Source organism: Cloeon dipterum, chromosome 4 (genome assembly GCF_949628265.1).
Source record: "Cloeon dipterum chromosome 4, ieCloDipt1.1, whole genome shotgun sequence".
Lineage (NCBI taxonomy): Eukaryota > Metazoa > Arthropoda > Insecta > Ephemeroptera > Baetidae > Cloeon > Cloeon dipterum.
Window position 1 is genome coordinate 17,907,348 of NC_088789.1, and position 18,412 is coordinate 17,925,759.

Genomic DNA, 18,412 nt, shown 5'->3' on the forward strand with positions numbered 1-18,412 from the left:
GAACGGTGCCATGCACAATCAAGATCCTGCGCAACGCATTTACCTTCAAATTGGCCAAAAAAATCTATCACCGTCAGCCAATAAACGAAAGAGATAGAACGCGCGGCAAATTAATAAAACGCGCGTTCAAGATCATCAATTTTAAAACCTTCACCGCGGCGGGGCAAAATTAATTATAGAACCGCTTGCATTTACATATTTTTAAGCTGCCTATTGATCACAATAAATTAGTGGACGCGATTTTTTTATGATCGATAATTGTGCGGCCAGTTGCCAAAAACGATCTCCAAGGCCTTGTCACGCCACTGCCTGAGCGCGAAAGTTGCACGCCTTGCGCAAATGACACTCGCGCTTGTAACAAAAATCTCCTCCTATAGCATAAACACACACATTATTGAGGTTCCCCACATACACACATCGCGCTCTCGCGGGTGGAGTCGCTCCTTTTGCACAATGTAACGTGTAATTGAATTGTACCGTCGCGAGACGAACAAACCATCATAGCAATGGGCTCAGTTTTCGCTCCTTTGGACACTTAATTTTCTTTCACATCACTTTTCTGAATTTAATTCTCCATCCTCCCGATCTTATCTCCAGAAAAAAAATTTAAAAATTGTTTTTACAAATTAAAAAATTCGAAAACTTTTACTCACCGTTTTGGCAAAATAAAATCTAGGTTAAATTTAACATAGGCATTAAACATTAACTTTCATTTGGCTACTTTATTCAGTTGGTAAACAGACTACTCATTATCTTCCTCTGACTAAAATGACCAATGTTTCCAAAAAAACGAATTAAAAGAATAGTAAATGCATAAATGAAAATTATGAATTGGAAAATGCATGGGAAAATAGTAAAATTTGATTTGTTGTTACTAAGAACTGTCGGTATTTTCAGAATGGGGGCACGGTTGCAGAAAAAAAACTAAAATGAGAATGAATTAAAAAATGAGTCAATACATGCTTAAAAGAGCTCATGATTTATCCTTACAAAAACCAAGAGAAGAAAAATTAAAAACAGGAAGCTTCTTTACACAGGACTAGCTTAACTACAAACAAATAGGACTTGGGAAATGTGACAAATACCCTTTTATTTGGACATGAAAGTCATCTTACTTGAGGCATTAATAACCAATGAACGCACATTTCGCAACACTCTCTCGGAGCGGAAAACTAGCCAGGTGTCACTTTACAACAAACACCGCAGACGTCTCCCGAGAGTGTATGGTGTGCTCATAGCAAAATCACGCGTGTTTTCCGTCCATCCACCGACATGAGGTAATAACCGTAATAACTACTAACCATCAAGCGTAACAACAAACAAGGGGTTATAACGAGCCTGCTCTCCTGCTAGGGTTGCCAGCAATAAAAACAAGCCGAAACTGCGCTTGTTATATGTAAATCAAATTAATTCCAAAACTGGATGCTAATTTTACGGGTACGAGAACAAACAACTTTATTGCTGCTATAAGCCTTCCACACATTTTCCTTTCCTTTTTTTTAATATTTTTCAAAAACAAGGTAGCTGTTTCTTTGTATACGACGTTCTCCTTTTTAAATTTAGATGTGACTTTTGGAATAGAATAAAGCGAAATTTTTTATATTTAATATTATATAATTATATGAATGAAATAAAAATATAATTTTATAGTTCATTAAATTCCAAAAATTTAAAAAAAAATTGATGATTTTTAGGGTGCACAAGGAGGGTTGAAGGGTTGGCACCCTTAGACTACTTCGGCTGTCTCTAGGGAAGGTTGAGACTAGTCTAGTGGTATGTGGTTTTTGAAAATATGACAATATGAACCTGAGATTTGGCCAGGCAAACATTTGTAGAATACAGGAAAAAAATAATTTTCAATTTTTTACGAATAAAAAATTAAGGCAAAAACACCATTTCGGATTTTGATTTCCATAACCCAATTTTTAGCGCTCAACAAGATAGCAACATCGAAATTAAAATAATTTCAATAAAAATTCGTTTTCAAATTTAAGTTCCATCTTGAAAATTCAATTCTAATAAAGTTACCTTGTCCTTTGACCTACCACTTTGAGGTCATGAGGAAAGTTGCTCCACGACTTGACGAGATGAGTTTAACTGTGTCCGAATTTTTATTCCACGGCCAATATGAACCGATTTGGAGGAAATTTCAAAATTTCAAAACTTGATATTCTAGTGCCCGTAAAACCTACAAATGCTGGAAAGATGGGGGTTTTTCAACAGTATTTTAAGTTAAATAGAGCCCAGTATGAGCATAAATATTTCATCAAAATCCTCAGACGCCTGCTAGAACACTTTATACCTCTTCCTGTGTTTTAAAAGACACTAAAAATGTTAAAAATGAAAAATGGCATGCTGCAGCCTATCACTGGCAACCCTAATTTGCAAACAGATCTGAAAGAAGATTATTTTGATCCGTTGCATCCCGCGGCGACCGCAAAAGTGTGTAAGTGCGCGCGTACGGTGTGAGAAGTGCGAATGCCTCGATAGTTGTTGACCTAGTTGTTGCACCCTTCACTCTGCGGATCGAGCGACACCCCCGCACGCCGACCTTGATTCGCTCGTACTGCTGCCGTCATCAATATGCCGGCTGTCAAAATATGTTTGGGGGGCACTGGTTGTGGGTGCTGTTTATCAAATGGAATTCCTCCCGGCGGGCGACATTGACAATCCGTTGCAGTCGCGGGCACGCGGTCCGCTAATTAGTTAAGGTCAGCAGCTGCCAGACAAAGGTCTCTCGCTCACTTTGTCTTCTTATCGTTTTCCAGCCGCTCGTTTTTCTCCTCGGCTCACTCTCGGTCGGCCGCAGCAATTAATTTTCTCGTGGGTGGATTTTCGATTGGTCCCATTGTCAAGTTTCGCATTTGCGCTGCCTTTGATTTATAATTAAAGGACGCACGTGCACGCCTGCAAATTTTATTTTGACAAAGTGCTTCATTTGACGGGGAACTTTTCTCACACGTGAAACTTAATTAGCCAAGCCACGAAATCCATAAGGAATTTAAATATGGCTGTTAAGATTATCGTAAAAGCATTGAAAGAGAATGTGGCGTCAGGATTTTGGCACATATAGAAAGGAAAATATTATTTATATAGTGGATTGTGACGGTTATTCTAGGCCACCAATCGTTTTTAGAGCGTAATTAAACCTTTTTAATTGTTTCATTGCAATCAACCTGATGTGCCAAAAGTGGCTATACATGTTTATGAATTATATTAATCGATCGAGGGCTACCCTGACGCCAGTGTTCTGATTTTCCCCGACAAACTTGGTTATTTCGACACCCCAACAACATATCAAGTTGGTACTCGACAAAAGGTTGAAAAATTGCAAACAATGCAACTTAAATCTCTCATTGAAGTGCTTGTATAAATTTGCAAAGTTCCTTTGACAAGGTTAGAAAAGCCTTCTGAATCGCGAAAGTTATCTCAAACACAATTATGTATTATTTTTTGTGCAAATCTTGAAAATTTCTGGTTCACAATAGAGCCATTGTTGGGCTGGGGCTTCGGCATTGATCCGATATTTCAATGTCTGTCAGCTGCAGAAATTTTCACACACGAGGCCTTTTACTTTTACGTTTGGTTCAAATCGCTACAAAATAGAGCAATATCTTATTTCACTCCGCCGGACAATTGCAGTTTGATTTAACGCGCTGCTTATGATTAATCAGCGACTCCCCTGTTATTAGCACGTCAGTTCGTCCGTGTTTTCCCCGGCGCATGTAATTTGGCAATTCGACGCAAATAGAAATGGCACCGACCCAAACTCGCCAAATCAAAAGTGCGCGCGGCGTATATTTATTTCTTGTTCCTCCTTTCTCTGCGCTTAATTTGGATAAAATAGCTTAACTGGTTCGGCAGCGGTAATTAATCTGAAAGGTTGTCACCTGTTACAATTCTTCATAAAAGCAACAGTGTGATGCAATGCCCAGACTTGCTTGGATTAATTAAAAAGTCATGCACGTGAAAAGGGCAGATTTTAATATCACAAGAAAAGCTCTCCGCTGATTGTGAATTGGGAGTGGACAAAAATGTTGCTCATTCCATTTTGGCGCCGAGGGTTTAGATTAATGAGCCAGTTTGCTATTAAAACGTCAGGTGACTAATAGAGTTGTCCTCTTTTATTATTATTATTATTCAAACCTTACTAATAGAAATCAGGTTTTAAGAAATTCCTCTCGATGAAATGTAGGAAATTATGATATCGTTTCTTCATCAGGCAAATGTGGACGTTTTTACCTGGAATTAGGCCGAATTTTAAAGATAATATTCATAAAAACACACTTGTCTTATAGTATTTCAAAAACACTTTTAAGAACATAACTAAATACATATATTACTTTTATAGCTGCTGCTCTCCCCATTCAGGTGCTGGATCAATAATTATGAAATATTTGAGGGGCACCATTTGTTATATTGTTGATACTTATTTGAACAGTTTTTGTTCCAAAATTACCAATATATTGAAGAAAAAAAATAACGTATTAACTTCTTTCTTGCAAGGTTTCAGTCATTAATGAATGTCATACCTGTTATCTACAGAAAAGGAAGGTGGTTAATAATTATAATCGTTCGCATCAAGTACACGACCATCTAGATCTTGAAAACGATCGTCTCACTGCGAGCCTGTGAAATTGATCTGTTGTAATGCCCCTCTTGGGACAAGTTTCAAGTTTATGCTATACGCAATTAAAAGCTATTTATATCTAATTGGTCATTTCAGTGACTGCAGCTAAGGTTCTCCGGAAAGCAGAGCAGTTTCAACAGAAAGCTTGACTCACTTTTTAGTTCATTTTATTATCGTAATTTAAGAGTAATCATCGCTGACTTTTCGGCACGCAAGCAATTAAATAAAAAAATCACTCATATGGGTTCAGCCAGTTAGTGTGTGTCCTTTGCAATCGTAAAAAAAGTTGCGCGAGTGAAATATGGCACGAAACGCGAATTTCAGTTTTGCGCACGGACGCCGCAATAAAAGGAAAAGGCGCACTAGCCGCGAGGTCGGATTGTGTTCCATACAGACCGTCGAAGCTCTCAAAAGCGTGTGATTTACACGGTTTGCGGCGATATTCCAGCCTTTATCTCGAGTCGCGATCGAATCCACCATGAGCACAAGAGAGGGTAATTTTTCGTCCTGCTTTTTGTCCCTATAGCCCGACGCTTACTGTTAGCCAGCTCGATTTCGCACGCAATGCAGGTTGCAGCATCAATAAATTACAGAAAAAAAATGTAGTGATATATAGTAATTGAATATTTTTTAGCCACAGGGTAAGACCTGTTGAGATATCTGGATAAATTCCATTTTTTGTGTATTATAATGTAATGCATTTTTTAATTTTTGCTTATTCAAATAAGTTTTATTTCTTCAATATAAATTTCAGATTTTTTTTTATTAACAGCAGTGCCTTTTTTAATTCCATTACTCGTGCCATTTTTACATAGTATTAAAATTTCCTGCTTTTCCCAGATCATGGCTAGCGCAGATAGAGGCCGGCAGTCGATTTATCTTAATCACGAGTCTTGTCTATACGCGCGCGGTGAACGCAGGAGAATAATGCTTATCTTTGCGCGTGATCGGGCCATAAAAGCGCACAATGCGATTGCCGCCGCGTGGCCGGACAACCGCAGCTCTTTGGTGTGTTACGAAAACCAAAACCACGCATCAAGCGCGAGGGTGAGGGTCCCGTCCCAAGAAAGAATGGGGAAATTAATCATTTCTAGGGCGAACGCACGCTTGTGTCAAGCCGCTTTCGCTTACATTTTGTTGTGGGAATCCAAGATAACGAATAACAATCGCTCTGGAGAGTGCATTTTGAAGGTTTGACAGCATGATGCATTTGACGCCTGCCTGCAACACATTCCGGATGACTTTGAAATGCAATCAAAAACTATTAGTCATCATAACTGATTGGAAACACATCTTTATTGACTAAAAGTGCTTTTAAAGTGGATACAAATTTGATAAAATAATTTATACCTTTGCCTTAATATGCTCCTGAAATTGGGAAAGAGGTCAAATTTTCCTAAATTGTCGTTTAAATTACCGAGAAAAACGGGTAATCAAGCGGCGAGCAATGTCTCCCTATTTTAAATCATGATTTATTTCACCAGGAGAGAATTTGAACTCACAATATGCAACGAGAAAAATTAATATCAATGTTAAGTCTATCAATTGTAGTAAAGAACAATTTAAATAAAAATTAATTTAAAACATTTTAAGTTGTCCTCATGTATCAATCCACTTTAATAAACAGCATTATTTTACAACGGTTGAGCAATTGTAACAAAAAATTCGGTTCAAGCACGCGTCAATGGCATCAAAAGGCACATGCAGTTCTTCAAATAAATTAGCGCTGCCTGGCAGCCATCAGTCGGAAAGGAAAAGTGATTCCTTTTGATGTACTGAATGAGGGAATACAGCTTGATAACAACTTTTACTTCTATTGATTTCGTAATAATAATCAAGAGCCCGCGGCCGTTAATTGGACGCTGCTGATTTTTTGTATCGTGCGATCAGGCAATTAAATTGTCGTCCGACTTTAATTAGCAATAAATCGTGTAAGAAAGAAAGAAATGCATTCAGTGTGCAGATCTCACCGCCTTGAGAAACACTTGCTGAAAAGGAACCCCGCTGCGAATGATCAGCCCACAGGCGCTTATATTCACAAACGTCGCCGTTTTTACGCATATTCCTTCCTCCTTCACGATGAAATAGAAAATTAGAGTGCGTTTGAAAAGGCGTGAATCGGTTAATTTTACGCATTATAGCGTGGAGATAGTTCAGTTATTTAGAAGAGAGAGTTTGTTGAAGAAAAATAAAGTTTATTGAATTTTATTTATGTTTACAGTTTTTGCAATTCTGATGGTTACAACCCATGATTTAGAGTTCGCAATATTTGGAAAACATAAAAAAGGTCAAAAAGATCGTGATTTGAAGTAGAATTTCTTGAAAACACATGTGTTAGGAGAACTTTTAAACACAATATTTTCATATATCCAATATCCTTAGCTCATTTTACAAAATTTTAACATTTAATTATCTCAAGTTACCTTTGACCTTGATCGAGAATATCGAATTTCGTGTTAGTTCGATCAGGCTTGGCGAGAGGAATCTAAATAAGCAATCTTTATTTATGAAAATGCACCAGGTGAAGACAAGATACTGAGGTTATACAGTTTTCTAAAATTGTCCCTTAGCCCCATAAAAATGAATATTTTGTCTAACATTTTATGGTGTATATTTCGTAGAGCTTGCTTGACCTCATGCCAATTTTGTCCTCTTTTCGGATTCCGTGACATTTCGTATTTTTTTTTTAAATTGTTATTTCTGGTCGAGTGAAATCTAAAAAAGAACACACTGGAGAGTCATTATTTCAAAACTAAAAAATTGGTCATAGCATGTCGTGAGGAGAGGTCGTTTGTCACTAAGGAAACAAGGAGAGTCATTCTCTCGATTGAATTCAAACTGGCAAATGTTGTACTTCCTGTCCCCCTGCTGCTGCGGTTGCGTAAAATTATTCATCCAAAATGGCGAAATTTTATTCTCATTCCAACGAGAGTGACAGCTGAATTGACCAGATTATCCAACAATAAATGATATGCTGATTCGGCTTTTTTCCGATCGCGTGAGCCTTTTAATCAACGCGCCGAAATAAATTATCCAACACAAAGGATTCAATTTTGTTTTGATGAGAAAAGCTTTGTGTAATATTTCACAATACTCATTTCGTGGAAATACTCATTTCAAAGAGGAATTAAAAATATTTTTCTGTCCTGAAAACCAATGGAGCGTGGAATAATGCCAAGATGCACTTTCTCTGATTTGACCGCTCATGGGCAACGCGTGACCTGCCACCCGATGATAACACAAAGCCGCGCGCGTTGTTTGTGCTTGATACAATTATTTTTCGAGATCATGCCTCTGGTCATTTTTTATTAATCTCCAGCTGCCAGGTGCTTTTTTATTCAAGCAAAATTGGCTGCTCTGAGTGGATTGGGCAAGTTGAATTGACTGCAATTACTCGTGAAATATGATGATTTTAATTTAAAACTGCGGATACCTTTCCATTTGTTTTGCTGCACGATATTGATCTGACGGAATCAATTCTTTTTGTCTGTGGGAATATCTCGTTAAAAAGCATTAGTCACATGGCCTTGTTGAATTGTTGTTTGCTACAACAATTAAGTCGTAAACTCGTGAGAACGTGTTATAAGATCAATTGTACTTTACACATATCCGAGATGAGAGGATAATTTGTCTGAGTCGAGGATTAATTTATCGCTAAGCAGGTCAAATAAAGAGCCATATTTCCTTTCCCTTTTCTAGTCCCGAGCAGAATTTGCATAATTGGCAGATTTTTTATTGTTAACAAGCACCAATAAGGCGACCAAAAACGAAAGTCTCGGCCAAATCACAATTAGATTTAAAAATGAATCTGTGTACTTCAAAATTCTGAAAAATACTTTACCATAAATATACTCTCTGAAAATTGAGAAACATACAAGAAACTTATAGGTTTTTAGTCTAAATTCCTGACAAAATGGGCTCCGAAGTTTGCTTCCAAACCAAGCGGCGAGCACTCTCTCCCAATTGAAAATCGGGATCTATTTCGTCAAAAAGGAATTTTCCCCGTGATTGGCACGCGCCATTGGATAGGTCGCGGCGAGAAGCCATGAAATAAAAAACTGAAATTTATCAGTTAATTGGTCCTGATTTGATTATTGCAAATTTTAGAGTTTATTATTCTAACAAACAATTTAATCAACAACTTACTGCTTACTGTCGTAAACAATTCAAATTTATTTCGATTGTTGCCTATACTTTGATTACACACAGCTGCAGTTACACTTATAGATATGTAGCGGTATTGATTTTTTGCATTATTGTTTAACAGCAGAAAGATGATTTTAAAATAAGAATTCAGTTTTCGTCCGTCAGCCACACGGTGCTGACGTGATTCGTTTAATAGTGCAGAACCCGATTCAAAGGGGTGAGTCCAACGGTCAGTTAGCAAAAGAATTTATCACTTATTATTGTAAACCATTTCAGTTCTTGTATTTGATTAAGCATCCGATCGGATTTCCAACTGTAACCAATCCACGAACAAAATTCTTTATCTGAATTCATCGGTCTTCATCATTCCAAGCCCCTCTTCATTACCCCCAAAGATAGTAGACCTATAGCGTATAGGAGTATGTCAATAAATTTGGATCCTAATTACTAGATTGTTTGTTCACTGTATAATTTTCTTTTGTCGTCTTGTGTTAATCATATACTTATAGCAAACAGTCAAACGAACAACAATCGGATCCAAAAATCTAGCAAAGGGATAATATCGGTTCCTGTGCCTACCTTCCGTAAGTTTCACAAATGGTCTAGGTCAACCATCCTTAAAATAGTTGCATAAAAAGCAGGCTGATGGCAAGTCAAACAAAGCAAAAATCGTGCGCGCGCCTCGCATTATTTATTTCAATCCCACACTGCTTGGGTTTGCACCTAATCAACTGACTCTCGGCGCAGTTTTCCCATCCAATTCGTTAAGTTTGTCGCCGCTGGCACGCGCCGTACAATAAATATCAGCTAGCGCGCGCGTGAAAAGTGATACGAGGAATTCTGCTCGATATTTCATGAAATTGGCGGCTGCGTTATTAATGGGCCCTTTTAAAAGCGGGCCCCATTGTTTACACGAAGAAGTAACCTTGAGGATACTCGCGGTTTTATTTCAAGCATCCGCACACTGACCTCTGTTTCTTGGGGAATTGCTTGATTGTTTTATTTTCCTGCCTCCTTGAGAGTGGGAAATCATTGATCATAATAATCCTCGTAGGTGGAGTAGTCACATCATAAAAATACATTTGATCAAGATATTAATAAATCCATATAAATATATATTTTGCAATTATTTTTCACTCTTGGCTACAATATCAACAAAAGATTTTCTTATCACTATATCTGTATCAATTAAAATATTTACAAATAAAAACTGGTTTACTGAGTGTTGAATTTTTTAAGAACATAATTATTTTCAGCACAATCAAATTTGACATTTATAAATAATAAACTGCAATTCAAGGCCGTCCTAATTGGCCTATTAGATAATTTTTCTGACGTTTTTCGATGAGCAACCAAACGCTTTGGCAATTAGCGAATCAAGCATCGCGATCTTTGCGATTCAGGAGCCAATCTTTCTCGCTCTGCCTAACCGAAAATTAATTGCACCGATCGTGCTGGCGAAAAAAGCCTTTTATAAACGTCCAAGTCACGATTTTGGCTCATTAGTGGGCAAAAGTCTCTCGAGACGTGAGGTGTGGCTCTCGTTCTGTCGAAGTGCACCAGCAAAAAACTTATCGGAATAGAAAAATAATATCACGATTTTCAAGTGATTTTTCGAGGGTGAATGGTGCCTTCCATGAGTAGGTTTTCAGTTTCGAGTGGAAATGCGTGCAAAATCACGTAGGCAAGCTATCGGTGAGCGAAGGCTATTAGAAGGTTTTGCAAAAGGTGCACAAAAAAATGGGCAGGTATTAAATTATGATTAAGGAAGGCTTCATCCGCGCTATTGTGAAATTTTAAACCTGCTATGTGGTGCGAGTGAAACCGGCGTCAAAGGAAATTGATCTGGCGAGCAAACCAAAAAATCCTATACCGTTAAAAATAGGAAGGAAATATCTCTTGTGAAAGTAGTTTTGTATTTTGGTTCTAGTTTTATTGCACTATTAGCAACAATTATACACAAAACCGTTTTCAACAGACAGTCAGAAAAACTCTTGTGCACGCATTGCACAGATTTTTATTTTGTTTTAATCTTAAATTTCTGCTAAAACAGCCTTTAATTTTAGTATAAATTAAATATTTCTATAATTTTCACATTTCAAATTTGCCTAAATTTAATAAAAATATTGTTATATCCGAAGTATTCACTCAGGTATTTAATGAATGTGTGCACGCAGAGAGTGCAGAGTGCGAAATAAAATTGAAACACAAGGTAATGGCACGAAATTACAAATATAAATAATAAAATAAATCAGGCATTGTTAATTAATTAAATATCGTAAGCTTTTGCATATGCACTTTTGATTTTGCGACTTGGATGAACATTTCATTAGCAAAACTTAAACTGTGTGAATTATGTATTTCATTACGTGGATGATTTTTTTAAATTTTAAATCAAATTGATAAATAAGAAATATATTAAAATCTTCTCTTCCGTGCCCGTTCACCTCTGAGCGATAGGCGAACTCCTTTAAAAATTGTATTGCGACAACACTCGGGGACTAATCGTTGCTGGGCGAATTAATTTGCACGGATTTAGCTGCCCACCGGTTTGCACTGCTTACTCGAGTGCTAATCCGTCTCACCTTTCACGCGAGCAGAGCAGCACTTACGGGCTTTTCCGCGCTCGCTGCAGAGGCGAGAGAATAATTCGCTCTTGTCGTGCGCGTTTCACAATCGCAGTTTAGCGACATTAAGGGAGCCATATCTCATTTATATTAGGCAGCCAGGGCGCGAAAGAAAGATTAGCTTTCGGGCTGCTAAAACGTCAATATTTCACGGCGCCAGCTATTTACAGAGGAATGTGGTCGCCATCCGTATATGTGCTGAAAACGTGAGAGATCGAGTCGCCCAGCGCCGCAGCCACGCCGCCACCGCCGCCGCCTTTCGCTCTCTCACAATAAAATAACACACTCAACCTTGCCCTAGTCAAGCGCGCACCGGCTGCTGCACGTGAAAAATTTTGCCTCCAAAACGGAGAGAATTCTAACGCAATCCGCATGCCAGGGTGGATGCCCGAAATCGTGAATCGAACGCAATCAGCGTTAATCACGCACGAGTGTTGCTGGCTGTCTGCTCTTCTGCACCTGGCCTTAAATGGACGACAAACACGCCTTTGCCTTCGTCGTTTCAATTTCTCACTTTGTGTGTGACTCACGCGAACAGTTGCAAAAAGATTCGGTCATACGGGCTAATTTGCTTTGTATGGACAGAGTTGATTTTGCGGAGGAGGCCACCGTCAACATTGACCCCGCGTGCGGACCTAAGCTAAAAATGCTCTGCTAAAAATGCTCTCCAAAACAACACTGGATGTGGAGTGGATGGCCAAATAATATAATTTTCTAACTGTTTTAAGCTGAAATAAGATTAAACATTTTCCTAAAATGTAACGGCGTCTGTCTATGTAAGCCTTTGAACGATTTTGCTTCCATTTAAAAAAAAGAACAGCTTCAAATCGTCTTTCATCAAATAATACCAGTTGTCTTTAACTAAATTCTTTTACAGACCGTTTATTAGAACAGTTCTTCTGACTTAATTGCTTCGTGCCACAATAAATGCATCTGATGCAAAAGTGAGCAATTACAGAGCAGACGGATTTTTTGTCCACTTTAAAATCGAGGTATATATAGATTCCTTTTTGCTCGGCGGCGCTTTACGTGCAAGCAAACGAGATTATAATCACACGGCACAGAAAGAAAAGCGAGGAATCGCTGCGAGTGATAAATAAATTAGAGCTAGTAGCAATACGAAGGCAGGTGTTCGCAAGGATTTGTGCCGATTGCAGACGTGTACGCTGTCAATCACCGCGTACGTACATATAATTAGCGGCTAATTGTCCGGCGCGCGGCGAGAAGTTACATAAGCGGTGTCAACTGAGGCGACCTTTGCATAATATCGTGTGTGCGCCTGATTCCATCAGCGAGTGGGCGGCGCTCTTGCCACTACACAGTCAGACACAATTCGATCGACGCACATTTCGTGATTTCACGCAGGGCTGCCAGGTTCTGAAAGAAGAAAAGGCCAAAAATGGACCGATTTCACGGTGATGATGTGGAAAGAACTTTATGGTTGAGCCGACCAGACGTTATTCACCTAAATGACATACTGCTTTTGCTTAGAAGAACATAATAAAATATATTTATTTCTGCGAATTTGCGACACGTTATAAAAACTTATATGCAATGAAAATTCCAACTGATGCTATACATGTGCAAAACCGATTTTCGATCGATATTTTTGTGAGCCAATGTGATGTTTGGACCATCATTTGACTAGAATTATGAGATTTTTGAAGGTCTATAAGGCATCATTACGGTTTTTTGAAATTGGTTTATTCCTGCAAAACCATAGTAAAATGAACATTTAATTAGGATTTTAGTTAGTAATTTAAGTAAAATCATAAAATCTTTTAATTTTCCCGCATTTTCAAACATAATAAGCCACGTCTGCTTTTTAATTTTCTAGAAATTCACCTTCATATTTCAAATTTCCACAAGAAATTTGGTTGCTGATTACAGAGAATCCGGTGAACTTGTTATCCCGACTATAAACAATTTCATTATGGTTAGTTATAGCCATTGTAAAATCAGTAGAACTTTCAAAATTTCAGACATTTTAAGAGATAAATCCATTATAAATCGTTTCAAGTGGAAAGGAAACAAGCAGCTTTTTCACAGATGGTACTTGGCAAAAATATTTTTAACTGTAAGGATTATCTAAATTATATTCTCCCCAAAATTGATAATGTAACAGATTGTTTTGTGTTATGCCATCCCTAATCGTTTGATAGTTCCTTTAAAATCAGATTAGTCATCTCCTAGAATCTAACAAGAGAGGTATTTGATTTAAATTTTGTAATATGTACTCAACTCGACTGGTCAGTCTCTGAGCGGAAATCTGGTTCATCGGCTGCTGGACCATGTTGCAACCCTGTGGCTCATTTCCAAAGCAAGTCACGTCGAAATCGAATCAGTATGGCACTGAACCTAACTGCTTATTGCGTGTTTTCATTCTCGTTTTATTGCTCCTTTAAAGCGAACACATCTTGAAACAGGCACAATTAGTTTTCTCGAAATGATTATTTGTTTAAAATAATTAAATTGCTTTTGCAAATTTAATTGACCGAGACACATCAGAAAATACGTTTTGTGAGCAACACGTTTAAAATTTATGCTTTCTGAAAGTCGTCAAATGCTTATCAGACATTCTTTCGAATGAATTCAAGTAATCACGAGTTGTAATCTTTATTTCGTCGGCTTCTGGTCGGCAGCCTTGGAGTCACGATTACCGCTCTTTTATTTGCATGTGAATATTTATTGCGTACCGATATTTGCGTCAACGCCGGCCTTCTGACTGACTTAAATCAGACGCGCACCTGAGTTTCGGCGCTCGCGGCAAATGAATTCCAGAATTAGGCTTGCTCGGCGGCACGAACGTGGTGTTAATCGCTGTGATAATAACACGGACAATTGTCTGTGATTCGTACAGAACCCTGACCTTTGTCTGCACGCGAGTCGTTCGCAGATCCGGCTTGTCGATCGTGCGTTGTTATTTCTGCAAATCAATTTGAAATTTCCACCGCGGCGCGCAGGAGAAAATAAATAAGCCGCGACGTTACATGAAAAAACTTGTTTAGAATGTGGATCTACAAATTCGCGTAGAAATCAGAACATAAGTTACGCGCTACAAAAGGCACACAAAGGAGCAGCTTCCAATAAATTCGGCGTAGCCACTTGTAAAAAAATACACGCCAGCCGCGCCACTTTCCAAACAGCCACTAATGGCGAAAAACATAAATTCGGCCAACACATTTTCTCACTTGTTCATATCACACACAACAAGCTGCGCCACTTGCTCCTTTTATTACTAATGAATATTTATAAATCACATATCTTGCAAATCGTCCCTGCTCTCGTCAATACATTAAACTTCAAGGCGAAAGGGGTTTTAATTGAGTAATAAACCGCAGTATAGTAGAATTGCATTTTCCTACAACGACAAAAACTGTTTGTCTGTATAGTTTGGTTAATTGGTTTAAATACTGGCAAGAGTTTTCTGAGTGTGTAATTATTAAGTTTCACTGCCTAAATAGAGGCTCGAAAATTGGATCTCTCTTCTTTTGGGAAACTTTGAGGCGAAAAAAGTCGATCGGAGACAATTAAAACCGGCGCGGATTATATAATGAGAGGCAGGAGGCGTTCGTTTTTATTTTTATTTTTTCCACTCTGCGGTCGGCAGGAGAGTCACATCACTTTCACCGCGTGCGCACCGGAGAAATAATAAAATATACGGGCAGCATAAACCAAGTGACGCCCTTAAGCTAAACTTATAGATTAGCAAGTGAACGCTTTATAATGGCAATAAATATATTTCGGGCGACACATCCGCAAAAGTAGGCGCGCACTCAATTTTTATTTTCTCTCCTGGCGTTGCGGATCGATCTCCTATTCAATTCGCATCTGGCACTATGTTCAATAGAGATTTTAAAAGATGAAAATTTATCAATCGGAAAGAGAAAAATCATTGATTCGAATGGATGGAAAATTGCAATTGCTCCTACGCCTATGGCAATTTTGTATATTTTTATATTTTTAATTAATTTCAACTTTTAATGAAACCATTATTTTTTTTATTTGCAGATAATGTTTTTTTTTAATTTATCAGAATATTTAAATATAAATGGTTTTTCTGTGACCGCAATTATGTATAAAATACATATATGAATGTAAGTATGGGTCATCAAACGAGAACTATAATCAAGAGGTTTGAATAGTTTTTATGCATTTTTAAATTGATATTTGTAGAATCTCTGCTCATTACATGAGCTAACAGCTCACGGATAATACTCAAATACTGCCAAGTGAATAACATGGGACCCTTATGGCCGCAGAAGAGCCTGGCTCCAATGTGGCCATCTTTTAATCTCCCCGCACCGAGATATTTTCATTGAAACGCTACACAGACATTTGTTCCTAAAGCTGCTTACAAAGGTACCAAAATCAGCCAGTGCGCCTCCCAGTCCGTTGAGCTTTTTGACCCTATCAAGTCACTTAACCTTTTGCCAAATTTGACATTAGGCAGCCAATATTATACAATAGCTAGATTAATATTTCGGCAAAAAATATCAAATCGATAATGTAATTAGGATTTGAGCAGAAAATCTCAGTACAAAAGTCAGATATTAGTCTAATGAATTATAAATTCGAAATCGATAATTACAGAGATAATTTTGTGCATGTAGATACACCAATTAAAGTAGTAATTGACTTTCTTGTACAGCCTTATAAATTATATTTTTAATGTTATGGCTGATTTGATTCAAATTAATCATGCAGTTCCTAAAAGAATTGATATTCTATTTCAAGCTTTAACTATCGTCACTCAAATAAAAATCATGATTGAAATCCTAGATATAATGACTAGGCCATAAAATTGCCGTTTTCGGTGGTTTATTGCCTCATTTCTCGCTATTAATTAGCCACGCGCGGCCGTCTCTCCGATTTTAAGCACTCAGAAGCAATTAAAATTAACAAGATCGTGCATTCAGTGACCGCAAGAATGACTTTTCGGCCGGATAATTATGTCACACACGGCGCACAAAACTGAATGAGGAAGTAGAAATTGACGAGTAAAAAATGCACTCGCGGACATTTAAGAATGCAGATGTCGATTTGTCCAGTGTGCCGCAAAAAACACAGATATCGACTTTTGCATATTTAATTAGGTGATGTAATGGAAATCTGGTTTCGCCGGCTGCCAGTTCCTGCTGCAAAACCCGCCGTACGTGCAGATGAAATAATAATTATCGAAATAATTGTGTCACAGACACAGGCGGCCAGGCCACTCTTGTTTTGCACCTGAAATATTTGGGCTAATTGCAATGCAGCTTGTTTATTTATTCGTGTACACACGCGTGTTGCAACGTCGGATTCCAGCGGCATTTCCACCGACAGACCGAAAATCATGCAATTAAAATTATTTGAGCAATTATCCAATTTGCTCGGACAAGGACGTCCATACGTACTTCCAATATGCTGCTTGCTGAATTCGCAGTTTGCTAATTTACTACTATTCATTTTCAGCTTTCGACACAGTGCTTAAATGATTAACAACTCTTGCTTGTACACCCGATTTTACAGTTGTAAGAGCTGTGAAGCATCGATATGGGCAGATATATTTTTTGTGGAGATGTTTATTTTTGTAATATTAGAGGTCAAGCCGAGTCATACAAATCATTAGTATTCACTCAAAAATGTTATAAAAACAATGACAAAAGAAATCATTTTTTAACTTAATGTTTTTATTCATTCAACTCTGAATTTATACAAGGAAATGACGGAATAGCCACAGTGCAAAAGAAAATCCGTTCCGAGCTGATTAGAGAAGTTTGAATTTAATACCAATGATTTTTTGTAAAGGTTTAAAGGTACTCCACAGGTGATTTTACAGTTTTAAACGGTTTGAAATCGTTAATTTTGGATATGCGTGTTTAAGGAATTTTTGGCAAAATCAACAAAGGTTGACGCGTGATACAGGCTTTTACGCACAAAGCAAAAATAGACCTGTTTTAATAAAATTTAGGCCAACTTCTTTGTTATTTCAAAATGTTCGATGAAAATGAAATTAGCTCGTTGACCTGAAATTCTATTAATATCCCTGCTCGGGTCGAAAACGTGTTGGCAATTTAATTACTTTTGCTCTCTCGCAGGTGAGGAAGTGTTTGTCCACGGCGCACCGAGCGTCCGCGCAAGTGAGCCCCTACGCAAATAAGTTTTACAACTTTTGCCACAGCTGGCGTAATAGAGATTGAGAGCGGCGTGGAGCATAATAAAAATACAGTAGCCGCTATCGCTTCGTCACTTTGAAAGTTAATGGAGCAGCGCTGGCCGCGAGAATGTCTTTCCATCCACTTGGCCCGCGGGCCAAAGTTTTGCTTCAATTTCAATGCGGACCGGCCGCGGCAAGTGCGTAACCGATTTCACGCTCTTACAACTAATTAAGAATTTGTTTATCTGCACCTGAGTGAGAGAGCCGGTTGCAAAAATATCAAATGGCCAACAGCGCTTTTTTGGTGAATCTGAATACAAACGCAGTTTACTTCCTAGAATTGCTGATACTTTCCGATTTGAAATGAAAGCGACTCGCATGCACATCCTCTCGTTGTAAAATTATTAAAATGGTCTGTGTGTGAAAGAGGTTCCGAGTAGAATGTCTACGTGATCAATAAAACCGCAGCAGTTAATATAATTTCCTTCTGAATTTTGGAAAGGATTGCGAGAGTTATCGCTCGAGTTGCGCAATCGCTTGTTGTGATCTAAATTCAAGCTTGACACCTGATCGCAGGTGACACAGCAATCAGTTAAACCTGATGAACTTGTAGTAAATATTATTATCGATTCCTGCCAAAGATTAAAATGCCTTTCGACGGCTCAAAGCAGTTCCTGAGCTAAGTGATTTTTCGATCGAGGGAAAGAGTGACAAGATGTGTTTTGAAATGAGTTGAATTTTTAGAGCCTTCTTCCTGCAATTAAAGTCGTACGTTTAAAAGGAGTACGTTGAATTTTCTTTTTTCTTTTTTGGCTTTATAGTTTGTCTCCATCAAATTAATTTGGTTTTTACTTGAAAAGAACGAAGGAA